The sequence below is a fragment of the Petaurus breviceps genome, unplaced genomic scaffold (genome assembly GCF_028583685.1).
Source record: "Petaurus breviceps papuanus isolate PSGF00001 unplaced genomic scaffold, PetGlider_PUasm1.0 154, whole genome shotgun sequence".
Classification (NCBI taxonomy): domain Eukaryota; kingdom Metazoa; phylum Chordata; class Mammalia; order Diprotodontia; family Petauridae; genus Petaurus; species Petaurus breviceps.
Window position 1 is genome coordinate 12,807,050 of NW_027185715.1, and position 24,459 is coordinate 12,831,508.

At 36.4% G+C, this 24,459-nt stretch overlaps 1 protein-coding gene across 1 annotated transcript in view; it reads right to left on the reverse strand.

Moving 5' to 3' along the window:
• GRIP1 (glutamate receptor interacting protein 1) overlaps window positions 1–23,401 on the reverse strand; it is a 243,127-nt gene extending 219,726 nt beyond the window's left edge. The window contains exon 1 of the mRNA XM_069080983.1: window positions 23,325–23,401. The gene's annotated coding sequence lies outside the window, so the exon portion shown is untranslated. The remainder of the gene's footprint in view (window positions 1–23,324) is intronic.
• Between the last annotated feature and the right edge of the window lie 1,058 nt (window positions 23,402–24,459).

A 24,459-nucleotide genomic window follows, 5' to 3' on the forward strand; every position in this document is an offset into this window, starting at 1 on the left:
GGCTACCATGAATTAAAAGAAAAACTAGAAGATATTAAAAAGAACAAAGGTGATTAGTTAGTGCCCCCAAAATAATAATTAAGCCACGCAAAGCAGGCCTAATCATCAAAGAAAATAATTATATGATGAGTACAAAGGATGAATCCAAATCATTCTTTCAAACAAACCCAGGGGAAGCTGTGTATTGAACAAGCAAACTGACCAAACAGCAGGAAATACTTTGAGATAGCAATGAAAGAATATTAAATGAAATGCTTGTTTTCATGTGACTAGGGCTAGACCAGGGTATGAAAGTAGAATGGGAGAGTCTTTTTGCTTGCTGTTTGCTTTAAAAAATACTTTGAATACCGACAGCAAGAAGACAGAGAGAATATCAACAGGATAAAAAAGCTAAGGAGTAAAAGGTATAACGTAGGTAGGTTCCAGGAACATAGATACTTTAGAAGAAGGTGATCACATCTGGGGATCCATTGCTTAAAGAAAGTAGAACAGGGTACCTTAGCCCCTGGAGGTTTAATTCCTTTCATACACCCAACCCAATAATAAGAAGCAGCAGCACGCAGTTTTGGAATCAGAACACTGGAGTTCTAATCTCAATTAAATGCATGACAGTGGCCAACTTCACTGCTTTGGTCTTGCTTTCTTCATTGTTAAAAGAGGTGGTTTGTCTATATCAAAGATTCTTAACCTTTTTTGTGTCATGGAATACTGTATGGATCCCTTCTCAGAATGATGCTTTTGAATAATGGAAGACAACATAGATTTCAGTTAGAGGTTAGTGAAAATAAAAATTTTATTTTTCCCATTTGTATTCATGGACCCCCTGAAATATATCCACTGAGTCCCTGGGGGTTGGTGGACCCTAATTTAAAAACCTTTGGATTAGTTGGTCTCGGTCTGTCTGGTCTTTTTTACCTCTAAATTCATGATGACTGAGATGAGATTTCAGTCACCCTATTTTCAATTTCAGTCATCCTATTTTCAAATATGGTCCATGTATTCACTCATAGCTAAAAACAGAAGTTAACCCTGAAAGAAGAGAGATGTGTGCTACTCTTCAGATGATATGAAGACCTTGGCCCCAGGACTATTTGTGTTTGTAAGTAAGGACTGGAAGATTTGGGGTCTAGTTCTGACTCTTTCATTAACTAGCTACTTTAATAAAATACATTTAACCTCATAAAAGTTTCCAGATTTTATAATGTTCATTGGTCTCTAAAAAAAATCTGAGTCAGAATTTATTGAATTTAATATAATGTGGTCAAACTGTTTCTAAGTGGGGGGTTGATTCTTGATGGAGGCTTTGCCCAAAAGAAATAGGTCATTCCTCAAAAGTAACAAAAGGTTACCCAGAATTGAAATATATGAAGCCTTTTGGGAAATACTTACCTTTTGGGAAAAAGCTCTATTGCATAAAACAAAAGTCATATGTATTAAAGACTGGTTGTATGTGTAGGTGTAATAACTAATTGCCTATAACATTATCTCATGAGCCAAGATTCAACAGGGGTATGGAAGGTAAATGTTTAACAACCAGTTCTCTAAAAAAGAAAAAAAAAGTATTCTGGACACATTTTTAAATTAAATCTCCATTATTAAGATTTTGCCATCACTTTAAAATCTAGACAATCAATCCAAAAAAAATCAAACCCTGATTTGTACCGTTTGCCAGCTTTTAAATATAAATGCTCCTATGGAAAATGTGACATCAGCCGTCTATTGAACTAGCCCTAATGCACCACTGGCCATAAAAGTCTATTACTCTCTTGAACGCTTCCTCTAGCCTCCCCCCCCCCCCCCCCATAAGCTCTGAAATTCCACAGTTAGACTTAGCTTAGTTTGATCCCTATTAAAATGCAAATACCCTTTGGAGATATTACATTGAACTTCTCTGGAGTGATTTATAACTTAATGTGAATGAATGTTGGAATATTTCATCACAGCAATATTTGCTCATAGGAAGAGGGAGGGCATATAGGCAATGCATGAAGAGGAAGGTGATGTATAGAATAGTAGCCTGGCTTATACTCATCCACCAGCCTAAAACTACTGATATTGACTCTTCAAAAGCACAGAAAAGATGGAACCTTCTAGGCAAAGAGGAAACAAAAATCAAGATTTGAAATATTGCATGGTTTTATTAAAATATGCTGAATCACAGGAATGTTAACTGCCAATAAGAATCTCAAATCCAAAAGGATTTACTAATTCATTTATAGATATTTCCAAAGGGGAGGAGGGGGAAGAAATCTATGACTCAGGAGTTTCCTTTCTGCTAACCTGTGCTCCTGACTTGACTAATGAATCTTTTTATGTGCACCTTGGGGCTTAATGTATGCATAATGGACGAATGGCAGAGAAATGAAGATGGATGCATTAATTTGCATGAGCTAACTTATTACATAGCTGGGCTTACTGAACAAAGACTACGGTAGAGCGCTGACACCCTAGGAAGTCGGAATGTACTGACAATTTCTTCCGTGATTTAAATTGCAAATATCTCCTACCAAATTAAGCAGGACCTTGCAGGAGAGACTGCAGTATATGCACATTAATAACAAACACAGAACATTAAATGAACAACAAAATAGGGAATAGGAAGCTTCTGAATTTCAGGGTTTTTTTAATCAACCGTATTTAATTATTGCAGGACAGAAATATCAGGTTTGCAATAGATGAATAATAATAATAGCTGACATTTATTTAAGGCTTTAAGGTTGGCATTGCACTTTGCCTACCTTATCTCATTTGATCCTTACAACAACTCAGTGAAAAGATACTTTCCTCTTTCATATTATGAAGCAGTGATAATCAAAACTATTTGGCACTGGTAAAAAGAGAGAAGAAAATCACATCAGTGAAATGGACTAGGAAGAATCAAAAATAACTGAGCTCAATAATTCAGTGTTCAATAAGTCTGAGAACATAAAATTCTTGGAGGAAGAACCCCTTATTTGATAAGAACTCCTAGGAAAATTAGAAAGGAGATTGGCAACATTTGCATTTGGAGCATCTTGCACCATATACAGTAAGCTCCAAATGTATTTAACCATAATATAAAAGGACAAACCATTAAGAAAAAATACATGAATATTATCAGGTATATCTCCTTGCTAAAGTTAAAGAGTCTTTCTCAATAAACATGGATGGGAGTGATCACAAAAGAGAACATAAGTCATTTTGATTATCTAAACTGAGACACTTTTGGACAAACAAAATCAATGCAACTAGAATAAGAAGTGAAATTGGGGCAGCTAGGTAGCATAGTGGACAGAGTGCTAGGCTGGAGTCAGAAAGATCTGAGCTCAAATTCAGCCTCAGACACTTGCTAGATATGTAACCCTAGGCAAGTCATTTGACCTATATTTGCCTCAGTTTCCTCATCTGTAAAACGAGGAAAATAATAACACCCACATACCAGGGTTGTTGTGACGATCAAATCAGATAACTGTAAAATGTATAGTGACTGGCACATAGCGAGCACTATAGAAATGCCAGCTATTACTGTTGTCATCATTATTGACCAGGAAAACATTGTCGCATTAAATATTTTTAATAAGACTATGTTATCCAAGATGTATACAAAACTAAGACAAATAGATAAGACCAAGAGCCATTCTGCAATTAGTAAGTGGCTAAAGGATATGAACAATCAACTTTTAAAAGAATTTCAATGTTAATCACAACCATATGGAAGGCTATTCTAAATTACAAATAGTAAGAGAACTGCCAATTAAATCAACTGTGAGATTTCCCTTTATGTGCAGCAAACTATGAAAAATGGCCCAAAATGAGAATACTCAATGTTGATAATATTAATTTATTATTGGTAGAGCTATAAATTTGTCCAATCATTGTGGAAAGCAATTTAGAACCGCGATGAAAAAATAAATCACTAAAATGTTCATGCCTTTTTTTGCCCAGTGATACTGCTACTAGGCATGGACTGTATGGAGGTCAAAGGGAAAAAGAAAAATTTCACATATGCCAAAAGATTCATAGCAGGACTTTTTGTGGGAGTAAAAAACTGGAAACAAATCAGACACTCATAAATTGGGGAATGGACAAACAAATAACAGCACGTGAACATAATGCTGTAAGAAATGATACAAAGAATTCAGAAGTATGGGAAAGTTTATATGAATGAATGCAGAATGAAGCAAACAGAACCAGGACAAGAATAAGCACAATGATTGCAACAACGAAAGCAGAAAGAAATGACAACAATCATAACAAAAACTGAATGCTACCATTATCATGACTGAGCTTGTTCCTGGAGAAGAAATGACAAAATATGTTTCTTCTTTCCAGAGGTGGGTGATAATGAATGTGAAAACAATGCATATACTATCAGACTTGAATGAAGAATTGGTTAGTCCTGCTTAACCAACCTTTTTTTCTTCTTTATTACAAGCAATGATTGACTGGGTAGGGGAGGGGAGAAGCATTCAGAAATGAAGGTGATGTAAAAAACTGGAGATGTCAATAAAAAAAAAACACTCTCTCCTAATGACTCTATGAAGAACTCTGGTTATACCATGCCCTTTTTAGAAATGAGCTCACAAAGGCTAAATGACCCATCCAGAATTATGCAAATACTGAATATTGGAGGTGGGGTTTAATAAAAAGCCAATCTGCTTGCTAGTCCAAGGTTCATTTTTACCATACTAACCTCTCTTCTTTCCTCAGTAGTCTTATTAGTAAACCAAAATGAAATGTTTATTTAGAGACCTTTAAAACAACACAATAGGGTTTTTGCTTCTTACCTTTTGCTCAGTTACTAAATGCTTATAATTCTTAAAACCCTACAAGGTTTCAAATAACATACAGTTGAACAAGTGAGGGCTTAGCTAAAATGTTTAACAAAAAAACCCAAACCAAATAATCACTTATTAAACCTCTAGGGGGTAGCTAGGTGGTGCAGTGAATAGAGCACTGGCCTTGGAGTTAGGAAGACCTGAGTTCAAATCTGATCACAGACACTTAACATTTACTAGTTGTGTGACCTTAGGCAAGTCACTTAACACCAAATGCCCTGCCTTCCCCCCTCCAAAAAGACAATAAAAAGCAAACCAACTCAACAACAACAACAGCAACAAAACAAAATAAAACCCTCTACCATGTGCTAGGTACTTCACAAATATTATCTCATTTAATCCTCATAATAATCAGATAAAGGAGGTGCTACTATCACCCTCAGTTTCCAGTCGAGGAAACTAAATGTCTGAGCCTGGATTTGAACTCAGGTCTTTCTAACTCTAGACATATCCACTCTATCCACTGCACCACATACATAGCTGCTTCTTAGGTATCTGGGCTTTCCAACATGGTTAAACATTTCATTTTAAAAGGCAAGATACTTCTTCTACTATGGTATGTCTCATATTTAATAATGCTTTACAGTATTTGCTATTCCATTTTAAATGATATGATAATCTTATGATTATTTTTCCAGAATGCTACTTTGAACTAAGTCAAAACCATGATTCTTACTAATTTAAAATGTTACAAAGAAACATTTTCTACTACATAAACATACTTCTATCTAAACACATGCCTAATATATGCATATATGTATACACCATGAACATACACACACACATGAAATTAGCCCTTTCTTATATGTTCATTTTATTTACTGAAAGGGTCAGGGGAAAATGATATTTGTGGAAGAAACAGAAATTTAGCTTGAAGAGTAGCATAGACAGTGCAAAGAATCTAGGAGAAAACAGCCCTTAGACATAAGTACTAAGAGGACTTGAATTCAGAGGCAAAGGTATTGAACGATGTTAAAGATGACTATAATGCATTATTTCCCAGCAGTGAATTGGACTATGATTGGTTCAATGACTTAGGAGTTTACTTCTGGGAAATGCTGAATTAAAAAACTATTTGGGGACTATGAAACAATTGCTATAGCATTCTAATTATAGTTGTATAATGAATATTTGTGTCACGTGATAGAAATATAAATTTATGGTTTCTTTGCCTGAGTGATATATATGTATGTGTATGTATGTGTATATGTATGTGTATGTATATGTGTATATGTATGCCCTGATTAGAGGGATTAGAAATTAGTTCAGAAACTATGGTCTTTTTTCTAAAGCCAGTTTGAGAAGAAACAGAAAAGCTAACATGAGAAAGTACTTACATAAGATAGAACACAGGAACTGACAGTAGTGAAAAGCCAGAAGAGAAATTGAGAAATGACAAATAACAACAGAGTTAAGAATCTAACAGGAACTAAGCACCACTGATACCAGCTGGCTAAAGACAGGCTCTTGCTACAGTTGGGATGCTGGGAGCTGATATGACTGCAGGAAAGCTTTGATGCTGGGAGCTGATATGACTGAATAAAGGCATCCTCTGCTGTGTGAGGAGTTAGCTAGGCAAAGGCTATCTTATTCTTTAGTGCCATTTACAACTTGAAAAAGGGGAACCCCCCTTAAAAACTCGCCTACAATGCTCTTTGATGTATTCTATAGTTTCAGAAGCAGAAACTCTTCAAAGCTTATAGAGATATGAACTGAATAGTTTTATAGATTCCAGGATTAAAGGGAACTACTTTTCCTGAAGTAGCATGTGCTACCTTAAAACCTAAATCAAAGGAACAGAACTGGGAATCTCTGGGGACCCAAGATCTTAACACTGCTTAAAGTGACCTAAAATTATTAGAGAAGTAGCTTCGTTCAGCAGGAAAGTGGTGAGGCTCAGAATAGGCACAGGTGACATGTGGTACAGATTCAAATATTTCCCAGACAGATCACAAATATTCAGGTCTATGTTCTGAATCATGAGTTGCATTTTTCAGTGCTAGGTTTCTATAATTTTGTGCCCACTGTACCTGCAACCCCATCCCCACCCCACAGTGGACACTACATGACCCAGAATTAAGGATGGATTATTATTGGCTATAGTTATGTGGGTATTCCTTATTTTGCCTTCTCTTGAGCAAAATGCTTTTTTTTTTTAAATTAGTCTTGCTTTTATTTTTTTGGTTAATAAATGTTTCAAGATTAGGAGTTAATGATACCATTGTAACTTATTTATGTCAATTGAGAAGCAAACTGGTGAAGGTTCTAAAGCTAGAACTGTGAGCAGTAGATATTAATTTTCTTGGCACCAGAATTGGCCTTAAGTTCTTGTGGGTACACTTACATACCACATATATATATGCATACACACTTGTCAATATATAACTTTCATTGTAGTCTATATTAAATGGCAGTAGACTATGACAGAAGTACTATATAACAATAAGCAAACAGTCCAAGACATGAGAGACTGGAAGGGCAGTTAGGTTAGCTAAGTGGATAGAGTACCAGTCCTGCAGTCAGGAGGACCCAAGTTCAAATCTAATCTCAGACACTTTACTAGCTGTGTGACCCTGAGCAAGTCAAATTAACCCTGTTTACCTCAGTTTCCTCATATGTAAAATGAGTTAGAAAACAGCAAACCACTCCAGTATGTCTGCCAAGAAAACCCCAAAAAGGTCATGAGGAGTTGGACACAACTGACAAACAGCTCAACAAAAAATGGAGATAATAATCAATGTACCTCAAACATTTTGTTAAACGTTTCATGATACAATATATGTAGAACACCTTGCAGCCTTTAAAGAGTTATATAAACCTTGGTTATGATGATGATGATAGCAATGTCACGGTAAGATAAGTGTTTATGTGTGTGTGCGCATGCCAAGTACCAATCCATGTGTTATAATTTCCATGTAGCATTTTTAGCTCAGTGTTCATATGAATAGGCAACATTCCATTTCCATGTTATGTTACTAAGATGTGTATCTACAGGAACAATTTAACACTCATTCCCCTGAGAAGGCCACACAGTTCTTCTGAAAATAACTTTGGGCTGAAACATATGAGACGGTAGACTCCTCTCCATATCAAGAAAAACATCCTTGCTCTCCGTTCAGTCAATAATGTATGCTCACATTGAAATATATTTTTCTCTCCTATCTCAAATCTCAATATATATATTTCTAGGAAAAATATTACTACTTGTCTTTCTGGTTGCATTTTTTTTTCTTTTTGGTCTTAGCAGCTTCAGCATGTGGTCGAATTGAATGTTCACTCACTCTTTATCAGTCCCAAGATTTATAATCTTTGTGAGTACAAAAGAGAAGACATTTTTCCTTCATAAATATAATTTGCTACCAGCTTCTTTTAAAATGCCATTGAAGAATATCATTCAAAGCCCTGGAGAACACTTCAGTAATTTTCTCCTTCACCCAAGTGAGAAAGGATGTCTCTGGCAACTGAAGAAAAGCGTCAACAATTAACACCTCAGGACGCTTTGGGGAAATTACCTAAATTAAAAGAATAACATGAATGTTTTATACTTACTGAATTTCTTAGCCTGAATTATCAGTATTGGTATAAGTAATATAGTCTTCTCCTTCTTCCCTCTGAGCTATCCTTCTACTTTCAGGAGAACAGACTGAAGATGAGAGAAAATGTTGGAATGATTGATGGGCAAAATCTAGAAGAACTAGGAGATCAAGGATATGACAGTGGGGTTAGAAAGGCAAAGGGTCAGCTCTTCCTCTATGCCAGGAAGAAAGGAGAAAAGAATGAATGAAGACACAAAGATGTGTTCTCAGGTGGGACATAAGGAAGATGAGGGAGTTCATGAAATATGGTCTTTATTTTTCTCAGTGAAGGAGATGAGAGGACATGGGTGGAGCTTGGTTTTGAGGCTATATGGAGAGAATGTTTGTAATAATTCTAAAGAGCGAAATAAAATTTTAAAATAGTCAAGCACCAATTCTCAGCCCAATTCAGAATATATAACATGAATTTATATGGCGTTCAGTGCTATTTTCTCCAAATAGTGTTCAGAAGCTTAAAAGAAGAATGGGAGAAGAGAAGCAGCTGGGATGGCTCCAGGGTTGAAGACTGGAAGGATATGGATAGAAGAAAAGATGAAAAAGACAAGAGAAGGAGGCATTTATGGTCCAATCCCTGGTTTATATATTTACTTTAATTCAAACATAAATATATATTTTACTTAATAATGAATAAATTACATAATTATTATGTGTAAATGAATTTATTTAAAAAATAAATAAGTTTTAGCTTAACTCATAACCCTGTAAGAACAATTACAATGTAAAATAAAATCAAAAAGCCTATTAAGGCAGGTGATTGAAAGTAAGGCTTTCAGTTTATAAAGTAAGTTCGTTTTATAAATATTTATTGTTTGTCTACCACTATAGTTAGTATTCTCATTTGTCCCGTGTTAAATATGTGTAAAATGATAAATACGGGTAAAATGTGTAAAATGCATTTCAATACATATAAAATGTGTAAACTCTTTGTGTAAAATGCTCATTAGAAATATGGTCCCTGCCCTCAACAGATTTATACTTTTATTAAATTTAACACACATGAAACGGTGAAAGAACAAACAATAGAATATAGGTTAAGCCACTGAAATGCATGACAGACAGATGGGCTTGAGGAGGATGCAGAGGAGGAAAGCAAGGTGGGAAGACTGAAAGTTTTGTGGAACAGGCGGGAGTTGGTTTGGGCCTTAAGGAATGGGCAGGATTGGACTAGGTAGAGAGAAGTGAGGAGGATATGAGAGTTGGAGGGATAATTTCTATTAGTTTAATTAGAAAAATTAATGTTTTCATCATTTAATTAGAAAAGATTATGTGAATTCATTTATAGCAAAACAGACACAACTAAGAGAATAACCACAATATACAACGACCACACTGATGTAAGGAAAACCATACCAAAAGAAACGAGAACTGTTTAACACAGGGAGCACGGAGGGAGTCATGTCCTGCCCTTTCCCACAGAAGGACGGTTGAAGAAGATGTGAAATGAAGCAGATGCTGATAGGGGGGCCTTGAATTAGTTTGTTTTAATCAGAAGTTTTTGTTGTTCAGCCATTTTAGTCATGATTGACTCTAGGTGACCGATCTGGGGTTTTCTTGACAGAAATACTGCAGTGATTTGCCATTTCCTTCTCCAGCTCATTTTACAGATGAGGAAACTGAGGTAAACAGGGTAAAGTGACTTACCCAGGGTTACACTGCCATAAGTGTCTGAGGCTGGATTTAAACTCATGAAGTTGAGTCTTCCTGACTCCAGGCATGGCACTCTATTCACTGTGCCACTTGGCTACCTGCATTGATCAGAAGTACTGCTCACTGAAAAGGAAAGCATGCTATTGAAAAAGAAGTAAAAAAAAAAAGAAAGAAAAAGAAGTCAAAAGATGGGGAGTCACAGGGAAGCTCGTTGGTACAGTGGTGAGAGTACTGGGCCTGGGATCAGAAAGACTCAGCTTCAGGCATTCAAATCCAGCCTCAAACATTTATGGCAGTATGACCCTGGGCAAGTCACTTAACTCTGTTTGCCTCAGTTTCCTCACCTGTAAAATAAACTACAGATGGAAATGCCAAACCACTCCAATATCTTTGCCAAGAAAACTCCAAATGTGGTAAGGAGTTAGATATGACTGGAATGACTAAATGACAATATTGGGAAGTAACAATGAGAAAAAAGTGTAAATAAAATAACTATTTAAAAATCCTATAAAAATAAACCAAAAAGAAGGGAAAAAAACATACTTAGTTGAAGACAGAATTGAGGAGGTGGGTTGAGAAAGGGACTACATTGGAAGCGACCTTAAAATTCATCTTATTTCATCTTAACCATTTTTCAGATAAAGAAAATGAAGTCCAGGGGCAGCTAGGTGGTGCAGTGAATAGAGCACTGGCCCTCCAGTCAGGAGGATCTGAGTTCAAATCCTGCCTCAGACACTTAATACTTACTAGCTGTGTGACCTTGGACAAGTCACTTAACCCCAATTACCCTGCCTACCCCCTACAAAAAGCAAAAATAAAATAAATGAAGTCCAAAAAATCATAGGATCTCATAGGTCATCCAAACATGACCTGAAAAAGAATTCACCTCTAGTGTAGATAACAAATGGCCATCCAGCCTCTGCTTAAATAACTAATGAGGGAGAGCCCACTACCTCACTTCAGGACAGAGTTCAAGTTTTTCTTTATATGGCTCTGAAATCTGCTCCCTAAAATGTCTCTTGCTCTAATTCTGACTTCTGGGGTTCAAGTAGAGTAGGTCTTTCAAGGGTAGGCTTAGCTTGCTCTTGTAGAGATAGAACAGATCACACATCAGTGCCAACTTAGAAAAGAGCATGGAAAAGAAAAGAAAAAGGGAAAACATACGTTTAACAGACTACAAAGGAGAAGTAAGCTCCCTTATGAAGAAATGCCGCATAGCAAAAGGTACAGAATCAAGATGTAAGTATTTTTTAATTTGATGAAATGAGGAACACTAGAAGATCAGTTACTTCTGAGAAGAAAGAAAAATTATAAAATATAAGCCATTTCCCTAAAATTTTAAGAAAAATTTTTTGATACTTTTAACAGTGGATGCAATAATACTACAAAACTTGCCTGAAGGAAGAGGCAAACTAATTAAAAATGTATTTATGTTGAGTGAGTTTCCAGATGTCAAGCTTTACTTTGTGGCTCAATTAATTGGAGACAAAGTAATGTTTTAAGAAATCTATTTGTAAGGTTATTTGATTTCCCAAAGATAATATCTATCATTTTATTTATTTAAAAATCTTCTTATTCTAGTTTTTTTATTTTTTTGCTTTTTGGATCAGGGAAGGTAGGGCAATTGGGGTTAAGTGACTTCCCCAAGGTCACACAGCTAGTTTTGTGTTAAGTGTCTGAGGCTGGATTTGAACTCAGGTCCTCCTGACTCCAGGGTTGGTGCTCTATTCACTGTGGCACCTAGCTGCCCATCTAGTCTATATTTTAAAAGCAATATGTTTATCTCCACTTATGGGAAATATTATTAATACATACTTTAAAGGTTTCTTTTGTTATACTTGTAAACTGGACTGGCAACTCTGAAACCTGTGTGCAGATGGAATGTGGTACATTCTAGTAACATACAATAATGTACAATGGTCCTCATTTGCCCCATCAGTGAGTCTTAGCTCAGGTGATGATTTAAGGTCCACATACTCCTAAACACCAATCACTAATCTACCTCAATTACATGCATCATTGTATTGTGCCTGAACTCTTCTGAATTTTCATCGTCTCCAGAATCTTATCATCCTGTAAGACATCAACTTGGAAACTCACACCTGCTCAGTACCCCACTGCCCCTCAGGCCCCTCCCTCTGACCAGAGAGGGTGGAGGCTGGACAGTGGAGACCTCATTTAAGATCCTCCAGCCATGTCTTCATTTCCCACCTGGCTGCCTTCCTCTGGAGCTTTATCATACCCCAACATCACATACCCTTCCCACTCTCCCCCTTTCAGTTTCTTTATGTGTTGTCTTCCTTCTTTAGACCTGTAAAAAGTGGAATTCACTGCTTTCAGTGTAGTGAGTTCTCTGTAACTGAAGGTGTTTTAAGTATCGGCTGGATGGCTATTTGTCAGATTTGTTGTAGACAGGATTCGTGCTTCAGAGAGGGGCTAAAATAAATCATCTATAAAATCCCTTTCTCTAAAATTCTATGGTTCCCTAAATATAGAAGTGATCCATGCAACATGTGTCCATCTATCCCCCATCCTGAGGGTATATCACACCCCAGGGGCTGTGTCTTAACTAAATATTGTATAAGCACAATAGTTCTGCCCCAGTGATTTGTTAATTAACACGTGTTTGCTGAACTTAATTGGGTGAATTCCATGGAACAAAAAGTAGTGAGAATCAGGCTCTCTTTGTATCTGCTCATGTTTTTAAATAATTCCTTGAGAACTAGAAGAATGTCCCTTCATATTATAACCAGCCCATATTTATCTGCTGATCATACATAGGGTGCATAGCACTCATCCATGAAATCCTTAATTCAACAAATATGTATTATTGATCAAGAGGCAGTGAATTAGGCTCAGAATTAAAGAGGAGGAGAGAAGGCAGGGCTGCCTTTGGGAAACTGTCAAGTTCCTTTGATGAGCCCAAAGCTCTTTTCTGAACCAAGGGCTAGCTTGGTAATACCAATAATCTACTGGTTTAACTTATAGAACACAAGACTCTAGAAAGAATCAAAAATTACTATCACTCAGATAAAAATGAAGTGGCAAGTCGTGGGTTTGAGTAGGCACATTATGAATAAGAAATTTTAAAGGAGAAATGAAGTAAAAGATTTCAACGAAATATATGAGTGAAAAATACTGGCTTGTCTGTAATAAGAGTGAAGCTAACCCAGCCTGAGGGAGATGTCCAATGCAATGGGTGCATCTCTAGTGATAAATCTATTAGAATGACTATGTGTGTATATACCTACATATAGATGTAGGTATATACATGAATAGGTATACACACTATATACACCGAAATGCGTATGTCCATGTATATACACGCAGGCATACATACTTTGTATATGCCTAGCTATGTATATATGTGCCTATATACGTGTTATATGTAAATATATTTATATATATAATACACATTTATGTACAGATACTGAGGGCAGCCAAGTTGCTCAGTGCATAGAGCGCAAGGACTAAAGTCTGGAAGACTCATCTTTCTGAGTTCAAATTAGATTTCAGACACTTACTAGCTGTGTGACCCTGGGCAAGTCACTTAACTCTGTTTGCCTCAGTTTCCTCATCTGTAAAATGAACTGGAGGAGAAAAATGGCAAACCACTCCAGTGTCTCTGCCAAGAAAACCCCAAATGGGATCACAAAGAGTTGGACATGACTGTAAAATGACCAAACAACAAGTAAGATAGATACAGATATACAGATAGCCATGTTCCTTCACCTTCTCTTTGATGGGGGTAGGATGTTTCATTTCAATCTTTGTATCCCCAGTCCCTAAACCAGAGTCAGGGAACCTGCAGCCTCAAGGCCACACATGTCCCTCTAGGTCCTCAAGTGTGGCCCCCTCTTTGACTGAATCCAAACTTCATAGAACTGTCCTCAAGGTGACAAGTTCCCCACTCCTGCAAACCATTGCCTGGCAAATGAAGGTGCTTAATAAATAGTACAGATGGAAAAGACCAGTCCAAATATGCTAAGTACATAACAGAGGGTGAACAGTGGCCAGAGGGAGTAGGCACTTTTGGCTGGTAGGGTAGGGGGTGGTCAGAGAAAGCTTCATGGAATAAGAAATATCACTGGAGCAGGGCTTTGAAGGAAGGGAAGGGTTTTCAATAGGCAGCAATGTTGAGGGCAGGTCACGTTGAGTTCTATTATTCTGACAACATAACAGAGCATAGTAAATGTGAAAAAGTAATCCTGGTTCACCAATTGGTTTCATTGAAATCGCAGGCAGGAAGGATTTCTTAAAAATCACATTTTTCCTCCTTAACAATGACTGCACCCACATCTGCCATTCTGTTCCATTTCCAGAGTCTGTTTACCAAAAAGATCCAGAAGTAAAAGCACAATGGTGGGGCCTATCAATGAGGCTTGAACAAAAGCTGCCACAAAAATGAAGCCCACCCTTCGTTTTACCCAGTGCCATTTCAGCTTGGCTGGATGTGTAAACTCAGCTTCGATCAGACTATGGGGGATTCATACTATAGCCCCAGCACGGTGAAGCGCTCAATTATATTTTGCATTTTTATTGTTGATACGTTCCAGCTATTTCCTTAAACTTTACCTAAGTTGGTGGCAAACCGGGACCAATGAAGCATTTTCCTTATTTAACATTTCCCCATTTTTATTTTGTTAGATTCTCCCAACAGTTTCTCTTTCTTCATCAACATTTTAGCGATGACAAACTATCTGAGACCGAAGAAAGAACTCTGACCTTTAAAATTCTCCAGATTCCAGATGACCTATATTTTATATCATTAGATTGGGGTAGCAGAAATCTCCATTGGGAGCTTCACTTTTGGGGCTGCCTCCAAACTAAAATGAACATTTACTACCCAGCCTGCTATGAAAGTATATTATAAACCCTAAAGCATGTTATAAACGTGACTTGGTGTCATATAAGAAAAAGAGATTATCGAATGGTCGCCTGATGTGTATATCCTGAAATACAGTAGTCAAAGATAGCTGCCTGGAAATAACTCTTCACAACTAAAAATAAATCTACCACTTTTCTCTCTCACAGATTAGCTTGGCTCTTGTGTTACTTGATTTTTTGTTTTGTTTTTAAACATAAGAACATATCTAGGGTCATAAATTTCAAGCTGGAAGAGATCATCTCGTATAATCCCCTCATTTTTCAGAGGAGGAAACTAAGGCCCAGGTAAGTGATTTGCCAAAGGTCTGATAAGTAGTAAAAAACAAACAAACTAGGTTTTGAATTTGCTGACTCAGTTCATTTCCACCTAAGAGATCTAGTCCAATCAATAAATTAAATATTAGTTTTCAATAATAATTTTTGTACAGTTTTCAGTCATATCCAACTCTTTGTGCCACTTTAGGATTTTCTTGGCAAAGATACTAGAGTGGTATGCCATTTCCTTTTCCAGCTCATTTTACAGATGAGGAAACTGAGGCAAGCTTGCCCAAAGTCACACAGCTATTAAATGTCTGAGGCTGGATTTGACCTCAGGTTTTCCTGTTTCCAGGTCCAGTGCTGTTACTACTGCTGCTTCTGTTCAGTCTTTTCTGTCTTGGCTAACTCTCTGTGCCCCCATTTGGGGTTTTCTTGGCAAGGGTACTGGAGCGGTTGGCCATTTCTTTCTTTAGTTCATTTTACAGATGAGGAAACTGAGGTAAACAGAGTTAAGTGACTTGACCAGGGTTGCACAGCTACTAAGTGTCTGAGGTCAGATTTGAACTCAGGAAGACGAATTTTCCTCACTCCAGTCCTGGCATTCTGTCCACTGCACACCTTATCTGACTTATTCAGTAATAATAGTTAGCATTTACATTGTATTTAAAAGTCTATAAAGCACTTTTTTTAGTTACTATTGCTAATTGTATTTCTTTTTTTAAAAAAATTATTTATTTATTTTTAGTTTTCAACATTCATTTCCACAAGATTTTGAGTTACAGTTTTTTCTCCCCATCTTTCCTCTACCTCCACCCCAAAATAGCAAGCCTACTGAATATCCCTTCTCCTAATAATCTGCTCTCTCTTATATCCTCCCCCTTTATCCCCTAAAATTCTAGCAAGATGAATTTCTATACCCTAGTGTCTATATAACTTATTTTCCAGTTATACGTAAAAAACAAAATTAAAAAAAATTGTTTTTAAAATTTCCATATTTTTTTCCTTCTTCCCTCCTCCTCACCCACCCCTAGTGGGAAGATAAGCAATTCAATATGGGTTGTACATGTGTAGTTACCCAAATCATTTCCATAGTAGTTATATTGTGAAAGACTAACTATATTTCCCTTCATCCTATCCTGCCCCCCATTTATTCTATTTTCTCCTTTGACCTTATCCTTTTTCAAAAATGTTTGCTTCTAACTACCCTCTCCCCCAATCTGCCCTCCCTTCTATCATTCCCCCTCATCCCCTACCCCTCTATTTTCCTGAAGGGTAAGATACCCCAATTGAGGGTATATGTTATTCCCTCCTTAAGCCAAATTCAATAAGAATCAGGTTGTCTCATTCCCTTTCACCTTCCTCCTATTCCCCTCCATTGTAACAAGTTTTCTCTTGCCTCTTTTATATGAGAAAAATTACCCTAATCTATCTCTCCCTTTCTCCTTCTCCCAATAAATTCCTCTCTTACTTCTTAATTTTATTTTTAGATATCATCCCTTCATATTCAACTTATCCTGTGCCCTCTGTCTATGTATACATGTATATACATATGACCACCCTCACATGTATTTACATACACATACACCCTCCTATACATACATACATAAATATGTATGTGTACATATATACATACATACACACATATATTCCCTTCAACTATCCTCATACTGAGAAAAGTCTTATGAGTTACAATGATCATTTTTCTATGTAGGAATGTAAATACTTCAACTTTAATAAGTTCCTAATGATTTCTTTTTCCTGTTTACCTTCTCATGCTTGTCTTGCCTTTTGTATTTGATAGTGAAATTTTCTGTTCAGTTCTGTTTTTTTTTTCATCAAGAATGAATGAAAATCCTCTATTTGACCGAATGACCATATTTTCTCCTGCAGCATTATACTCAGTTTTGCTGGGTAGGTGATTCTTGGTTTTAGTCCTAGATCCTTTGACCTCAGAATATCACATTCCAAGCCCTTTTATCCCTTAATGTAGAAGCTGCTAGGTCTTGTGTTATCCTGATTGTGTTTCCAGAATACGCAAGTTGTTTCTTCCTGACTGCTTGCAGTATTTTCTCCTTAACCTAGGAACTCTGAAATTTGACTATAATATTCCTAGGAGTTTTCTTTTTGAGATCTTTTTGAAGCGGCAATCTGTGAATTCTTTCAATTTCTATTTTGCCCTCTGGTTCTAGAATATCAGGACAATTTTGCTTGATAATTTCTTGAAAAATGGTGTCTAGGCTTTTTTTTTTTTTTGATCATGGCTTTCATGTCATCCAATAATTTTTAAGTTTTCTCCTGGATCTATTTTCCAGGTCAGTAGTTTTTCCAATGAGATATTTCACATTGCCTCATGTTTTTTCATTTGTTTGGAACTGTTTTATAGTGTCTTGATTTCTCATAAAGTCATTAGCTTCCAATTGCTCCAATGTAATTTTAAAGGAGTCATTCTCTTCAGTGACTTTTTGAAATTCCTTTTTCCATGTGGCAAATTTGACTTTTTAGCCATAAACATGAATGAATTAGGTCTTGAGGTGAGATGGTTTCAGTTTTGATTTGTATCTTCAGTACCCAGTGTGGGATATAGCACATAGTAGGTACTAAATAGGCCTTGAGACATGAAGATTCATCTTCCTTAGTTCAAATCTGGCCCCAGACACTTACTAGCTATGTGCCCCTGGTCAAGTCACTTAATCCTGTTTTCCTCAGTTTCCTCATCGGTAAAATGAACAGGAGAAGAAAATGGCAGAGCACTCCAGTATCTCTGCCAAGAAAAACCCCAAATGGGGTCACAAAGAGTCAGGCATGACTGAACAACAAAAGGCACTAAATAAAAGCTTGTTGACTGATCACACCAGGGATAAAACGAGCCCAAGTCACTGACACACCAGATTGCATACATAAAAACCAAACTGTCATTATGGCAGCAGGTGGCCTCTGCTGCTCCCCTCCTTTCCAGCTTCTTTTTGTGTGTTGTCTTCTCTCTTTTGATTACAAGCTTCTTGAGAACAGGAAATGTTTTTCTTTTTCCCATTTGTAGCTCCAGCTCTTGGTAGAGGGCATGGCAAATAGTAGGTGCTTCATGAAATATTTACTGTGCTGTGTTCATTGTATACTAAAGAGGAAAATGGTATAAAATACAGAATCCTGCCAAGGCTTTCTTTAATCACAAAGGAAACCAATTATATCAAAATATGATTATTAATTTTTTAAATCAAGGTCATAGATTCCAGGTTAAAAACCCAGGTTCTAAACTTTTAATACTTAGAAATCAAAATTAAGAGAATTCTACCAGGCAGACTCTCTATACACCCAGTAGCAAAAGAATTCATCATGTCTGCTATATTTGGGGCATTGTTCAGCATGCTATGTCAAGACTAGAAAAAGACAAGAAGTGGTGGCTAGGTGGTGCAGTGAATAGAGCACTGGTCCTGGAGTCAGGAGGACCTGAGTTCAAATCCGGCCTCAGACACTTAATACTTACTAGCCAAGTGACCTTGGACAAGTCACTTAACCCCAAATTGCCCTCCCCTCCCCCCTCCAAAAAGCAAAAAAAAAAAAAAAAAGCAAAAGAAAATTTCCTTGAAAATCAGACAAGTCAAATTAATAATATCCTAACCGTAGGACTTGAGGTTTAGTTTGGCACTCTCTTTTCCCTTCATCAAAACCAGACAGGAACAGCATTAAATACCTCATCTTTAAATGGGAAAACCCACAGATTATTGGAAAACCTGTCAAACCTAGAATCTGAACAGGCTGTTTTCAATAAATTGGAGAAACCCTTCAAAGTAGTCAGTCACACTGGAGCTCAAAAGCAATTTGTCATGTAAAAGATATTTGAAATGACAGATTTTTTTTTTAAACAAACATAGTTGTTTGGTGAACTTATAATGCCTTCAAACTTGGAATCAATCTTACCTTTGAAAATAAGCAGCTAGGCTGAAATATGATTTTAAATGGCCTCATTTTTAAAAATAATGTTTTATTTTCCCTCTGATTACATGTAAAAACAATTTTTAACATCCGATTTCTTTTTTTAAGTTCTGAGTTCCAATTCGATCCCTCTCTCCCTCCTTGACACAGTAAACCATCTGAAATGAATTATATATATATGTATATATATATATATATATATATATTTGTGTGTGATCACCTAAAACATTTCCATATTAGTCATTTTGTGCAAGAAGACAAAGGAAGGAAGCCAGGAAGGAAAGGAGGAAGGGAGGAAAAGTATGCTTTAGTTTGTATTCAGACATCAGTCCTTTTCTCTGGAGGCAGATAGCATTTTTCATCATTAGTCCTATGGGATTGTCTTGGATCATTGTATTGCTTAGAATAGCTAAGCCATTCACAGCTGACATTATTGTTACTGTGCACCATGTTTTCCTGATTCTGCTCACTTCACTTTGTATCAGTTCATGTAAATCTTTCTAGGTTTTTCTGAAATCACCATGCTTGAAAATTATCTCATTTTAAAAAATGAAATGGTAAGCCTCTAATGAAGAAATATGTAATTTTTACTATGATTCCTTTTAGTTATTTTATCAATACCTATGAAATTTTTATTATTATTATTTTGATTATTGATTTGATTTTAATTATTACTTTTGCACTTGATTTTTAAATTTTTACACAAAAAGACAGAAGTAAACTGAGTGGGTTTATTCTGTGTGATTGCAGAGGATATAATTAGAATCAACAAATAGAGGTTATAGAAAGGAAATTTTTGGCTTAGTATAAGAATGAATTTTATAATAACTTCGATTGTTCAATAATGGAACAGGAGGCTCTGTAATGTGCTAATTTGTCTGTCACAGAAATATTGGGTCAGAGACTGGAAAAACCATCTGTCATTTTCCTTTTCAACTCTGGCAGAGTGATATAAAAGATATATTACAGAACCAGGGGCTTTGAGTGCAAATCCTAATTCTGCTGTTATGTGCCTCTGGGTTGCTTTAGTCCACTCACATGTAAATTAGGTTGTTGTGGAAAATATTCTTTGTAAAACTGACATGTAAATTTGGGTGACTGTAATGATTTTGACATGAAACCCTCATTTGAATTTGAACTAGGCAATCTCTAATTTCTCTTTTATCTCTAAGATTCTTTGATACTGCAAACTTAAATTTTGAGGCTATGGGGACATGTCATTTTTGCTGTCATTATTTTCATAGGGATTTGGAAAATATCTGTAAGATATTTTAGTTTTATCTAATGCCATGAAAAGACAGGATGAAAATGACAAATTAAACAAATGAATAATGCATCTCCCCTGTGTCCAAAGCAAATGTGTTTTGCTCCAAAGAGGTGTTTAATCCATTATCTTCTTTGAGGGGAGGGTGGATAAAAGGATTTCCAGGCAGGATGAGCATTTAATGAAAGACACATATTTGCCTTATGACTAGGAAGTAATTGATATAATTCTGGATTTAGACAAAAGAGGCAAAGTTTAACATTGATGAAAAAATAAAATACTTTATGTTAAAAAAATGAAAGTTGCTCAGCCTTTATTGAAGTAAACCGATTTACTTTTTGTACTATGACTTTGCTCATGTCCTTGGGATACTACAAGCTATGTATGGGGGGAAATGGGTCTCATGTAGAACTGAAGAGTTGCTGTACTTGAAGTTTCCTCTAGGGGGCACCAAGCAAGCATTCATTAGGGTGACTTCAATGGACAGCTTGAACTTCCAAGGTGCCTGGAGGTTATATATGTATATACAGATTTAGCTTTAATCTGCCTTTTTTAGAATATGAGCCAGGAGAGTCAACTCCCATTGAAAGGCCAAACACTACATCACAATACAGCTACTACTGAACAAATAAACTTCATATGTGCACAGTTTGATAGCAACTAGTCTTTTCCCTTTTACCTGAAGGCATCCATACCCAGACAGAACAAAGAGTTCTATCTTTGACAAGGAAAAGTCTTTCATCGACTTCTGTGACTAAAGGGAAGATGAGAAGGGATTTTCTGAGGCTCAGGTCCTAAACTTTTCTCTCAAATATTCAAGTCCCTTGGCTACATTTTCATGACATTTCCAAGCCTTGTCAACATTAAGTGATTTAAAAGTTAGAGAAAAGTCTCTCTAAAGAAAGATTACTTGGTCAACTCCGATAACCCAAAGCCTTTGGTATGAGAGCAAAACCTGATTTGTAAGTCTAGTCACTACATGCTTGGAAAGAAGGGGTCAAATCTGGGGCTTCACTTGAATATATCAGAAAATAGCCAGGATACTAGAAAGTCTCTTCCCATCAGGGATGTCACTGTTATTAATTCAAATAGCTCATCCGGAGAAATTAAAATCTGTTTAATGGATAAGCAAGGAAGTCTATGATCACAGTCTTGAGATTATCATTATAAGAATTCATAAAACATAGTGCAATGATCTAAGGGAATACATATTCTAAAAATTATGGATATGATGAAGAATGGAATAGCATGATAATGGCAACCCAAAGTGCGATGGGATGATTGGCCATGGGAGATTCAGGAAAATGGGTTTAAGTTTTGGGCAGGGGTTGAAATGGAGTTGATATCTGAGTTCCCCATTAATTTTAAAATTCTGTCATCCCATGGAAAGGGTGAATAGTTCATTCTTATATGATATCATCCCATACTCTTTCCTATTCTGATTTTTTCAAGTAGCACCATTGGGCGTAAGCATAAAAATATTTCCCAGGTCACTTACTTTTAATATTCTAGAAAGACAATTGTCAAACAAAAGCAATTCATATAGAAATGAATGCCAATTATGCACAAAGATTCTAAGAAACTTTTTTTCCTCTTCTTTTCAAATGTAAAGTCTCAGTTTTCATTCAAACTCTATCAAAGGGTCTAATTCTGTATAAACAGCTGAATATTTCACTGCATCATTTTCCTTTTATGGAATCATGATGCACTTAAAAATTAGCATGCAAGAATCCTCGATTAATTTGCAGCTAAAATTATGCTGCACCCCATACCCTAGTTGTTTCAGAGCAGGCAAACATAATTTTGGTTTTAAATTGTAAATATTTTAACGTCTCAGGTCTTTTGGCAAAAGCATTTCTTCCAATAAGGGAATCTTTTCATGACTTGGGATTCAGATAGATTTGAAGTAGGTGATCCCATTAATGGGCAGTTAAGTGGCACAGAGGATAGAATGCTGGACCTGGAGTCAGAGAGATTCATCTTTGTGAGTTCAAATCTGACCTCAGACACTTACTAGTTGTGTAATTCTGGGCAAATCACTTTACCCTATTCACTTCAATTTCCTCAATGGTAAAATGAACCAGAGAAAGAAATGGCAAACCATTCTGGTATCTTTGCCAAGAATACTGCAAATGGAATCACAAAGAGTTGAATATGACCGAGATGACAACAAAATTCCATTTTATATATATAAAAATGTATGTGTGTGTATATGTGTGTGTGTGTATGTGTGTGTGCGTGTATACACACATGACTATTTAGTTCTAGAATTCATATGTTTTCCAGCAGTTTTGAAATTCATAAGTCCTATGCTTTGGAGTATTCATGGTCATTCATTCCTCAAAAACGTTTGGATGGTGAAATATATTTTTAAGTCTATTGTAGTGACCTAATTCATTTGGGAATGAATCAAGAAACCCCTCAATTTTAAAACAGTTCTCAAAGGAAATTATTCTAAATCTAAAAAAGCAAGTGGGAAGAAGTAATCCAGGAAAAGGAACTTCAGGTCTTCAGACATCTTTTATTCAGGAGATGTATCTTCTTCTACTCCAGGTATTTCTTGACCCCTTCTCAACCCATCTGTTAGCTATCATTGAACAAATGTGTGGCACTGGAAAAAATCACCACGAAAAAACAGAGAGGAGAGAAACAGAGCGAGTATCAATTCAAGTAATTTGGTAAAGGAAGTCCAAGCAAGATGGATTTTTGCAAGTTGTCAGCTTCTTCCAAAGCCCACATTCTAAGAATGCATCAATCTGAATAAGAAGTTTTCTAAAATACATAATGTGTTCGGCTGAATGAGTGACATAAATTTAAAAAAAAAAATTTTTTTTGAGGGGGGGAGACGAGTTGGAGTTTTCCAGGCTCGTGAGGCGACGAGATTTAACAAATAAAGTAACTGATGATTCAGTAATCTGGTCTAACCTGGGATGCTCTGTCTCCTCACAGCCAAGGCTCCATCAGGTGGCTTTGTCTGGCTGGTGGATTTAGTGTAGGGACTCTCATCTGCAAAGGTACAATGAAGGATTTGGTTAATTTCAATCCAGGTTCTGATTCAATGAAGACTTTTCATAGACTCTCATCTAACTGCCAGCTACCTAAAATTCACTGGCAAATACATGTCTAGGATCCAGGAAGAGAATGGCTTATCGTGTGCAAAGAGTAATCAATTACTGTTTAAGGAATTCAACGAGAAGATCCCAGAAAGTGAGGAGGAATGTGTGGTTCCATGAAGAGAAGTTGTCCATGATCATCAGGAGAAGGACAGAGATACAACAAAGTAGAACTAAGACCTCCAGAAAAGAGAGAACACCTTAGAGGTGAATCTTGCTTGTACTAGATGTCTCTCCATCTTACCCATAGAGTGACCAGATACACCAAACCTGATGCAGAGAAGGGGTGTGGAGAGGAGGAGAGCTTTTAGAAGTCAAGCTGAGAACAGAGAAGGCAAGATGGCTTAAAAGTGAGAAGGCTGAAAGGCTCAGTTTGGTTTCAGTAGTTCCATATAAGCGGAGAATAAAGAAACTCGAGACACCATAGAGAAAAATAAAACACCAAAAATGATAGAACGACTTAAACAAAATGTATCTGTAAGAGATAGGGTAGAAGTTAAAGTTATAAAAATTCTAGTTGGCAAGAACAGAACCCTTAAGTACCATTTTCCCCAAGTATTTACATCAATCCTCGGACAAAAGAATCCTTGGTCAAACAGCAAACATGTAGGCTAGAACCAAATGGAAGAATTCTTCATAGGAATGGGAAAGTACACTAATTAAAGGAGACTTTTTGGGGAGAAATCTCTAAAAATTATTCAAAAACTGGATAAATAAGACACGAGCAGGAAAGAAGTATAGAGAAATCCAGCTAATTATCTAGTGAGATTGGGTGGCTTAAATGGTTGTTTCTGGTCACAGTATAAGAGATTTTACAGGAAATCATTAAGAGATTAAAAAAAAACTTATTGTGCATGGAAAACTATTAAATACTACAAGGTACTAATTCAGCAACAAAGCTTTATCATTTGAAACCATTAATTTTCCCTACTAAGTGGTTCGTATTT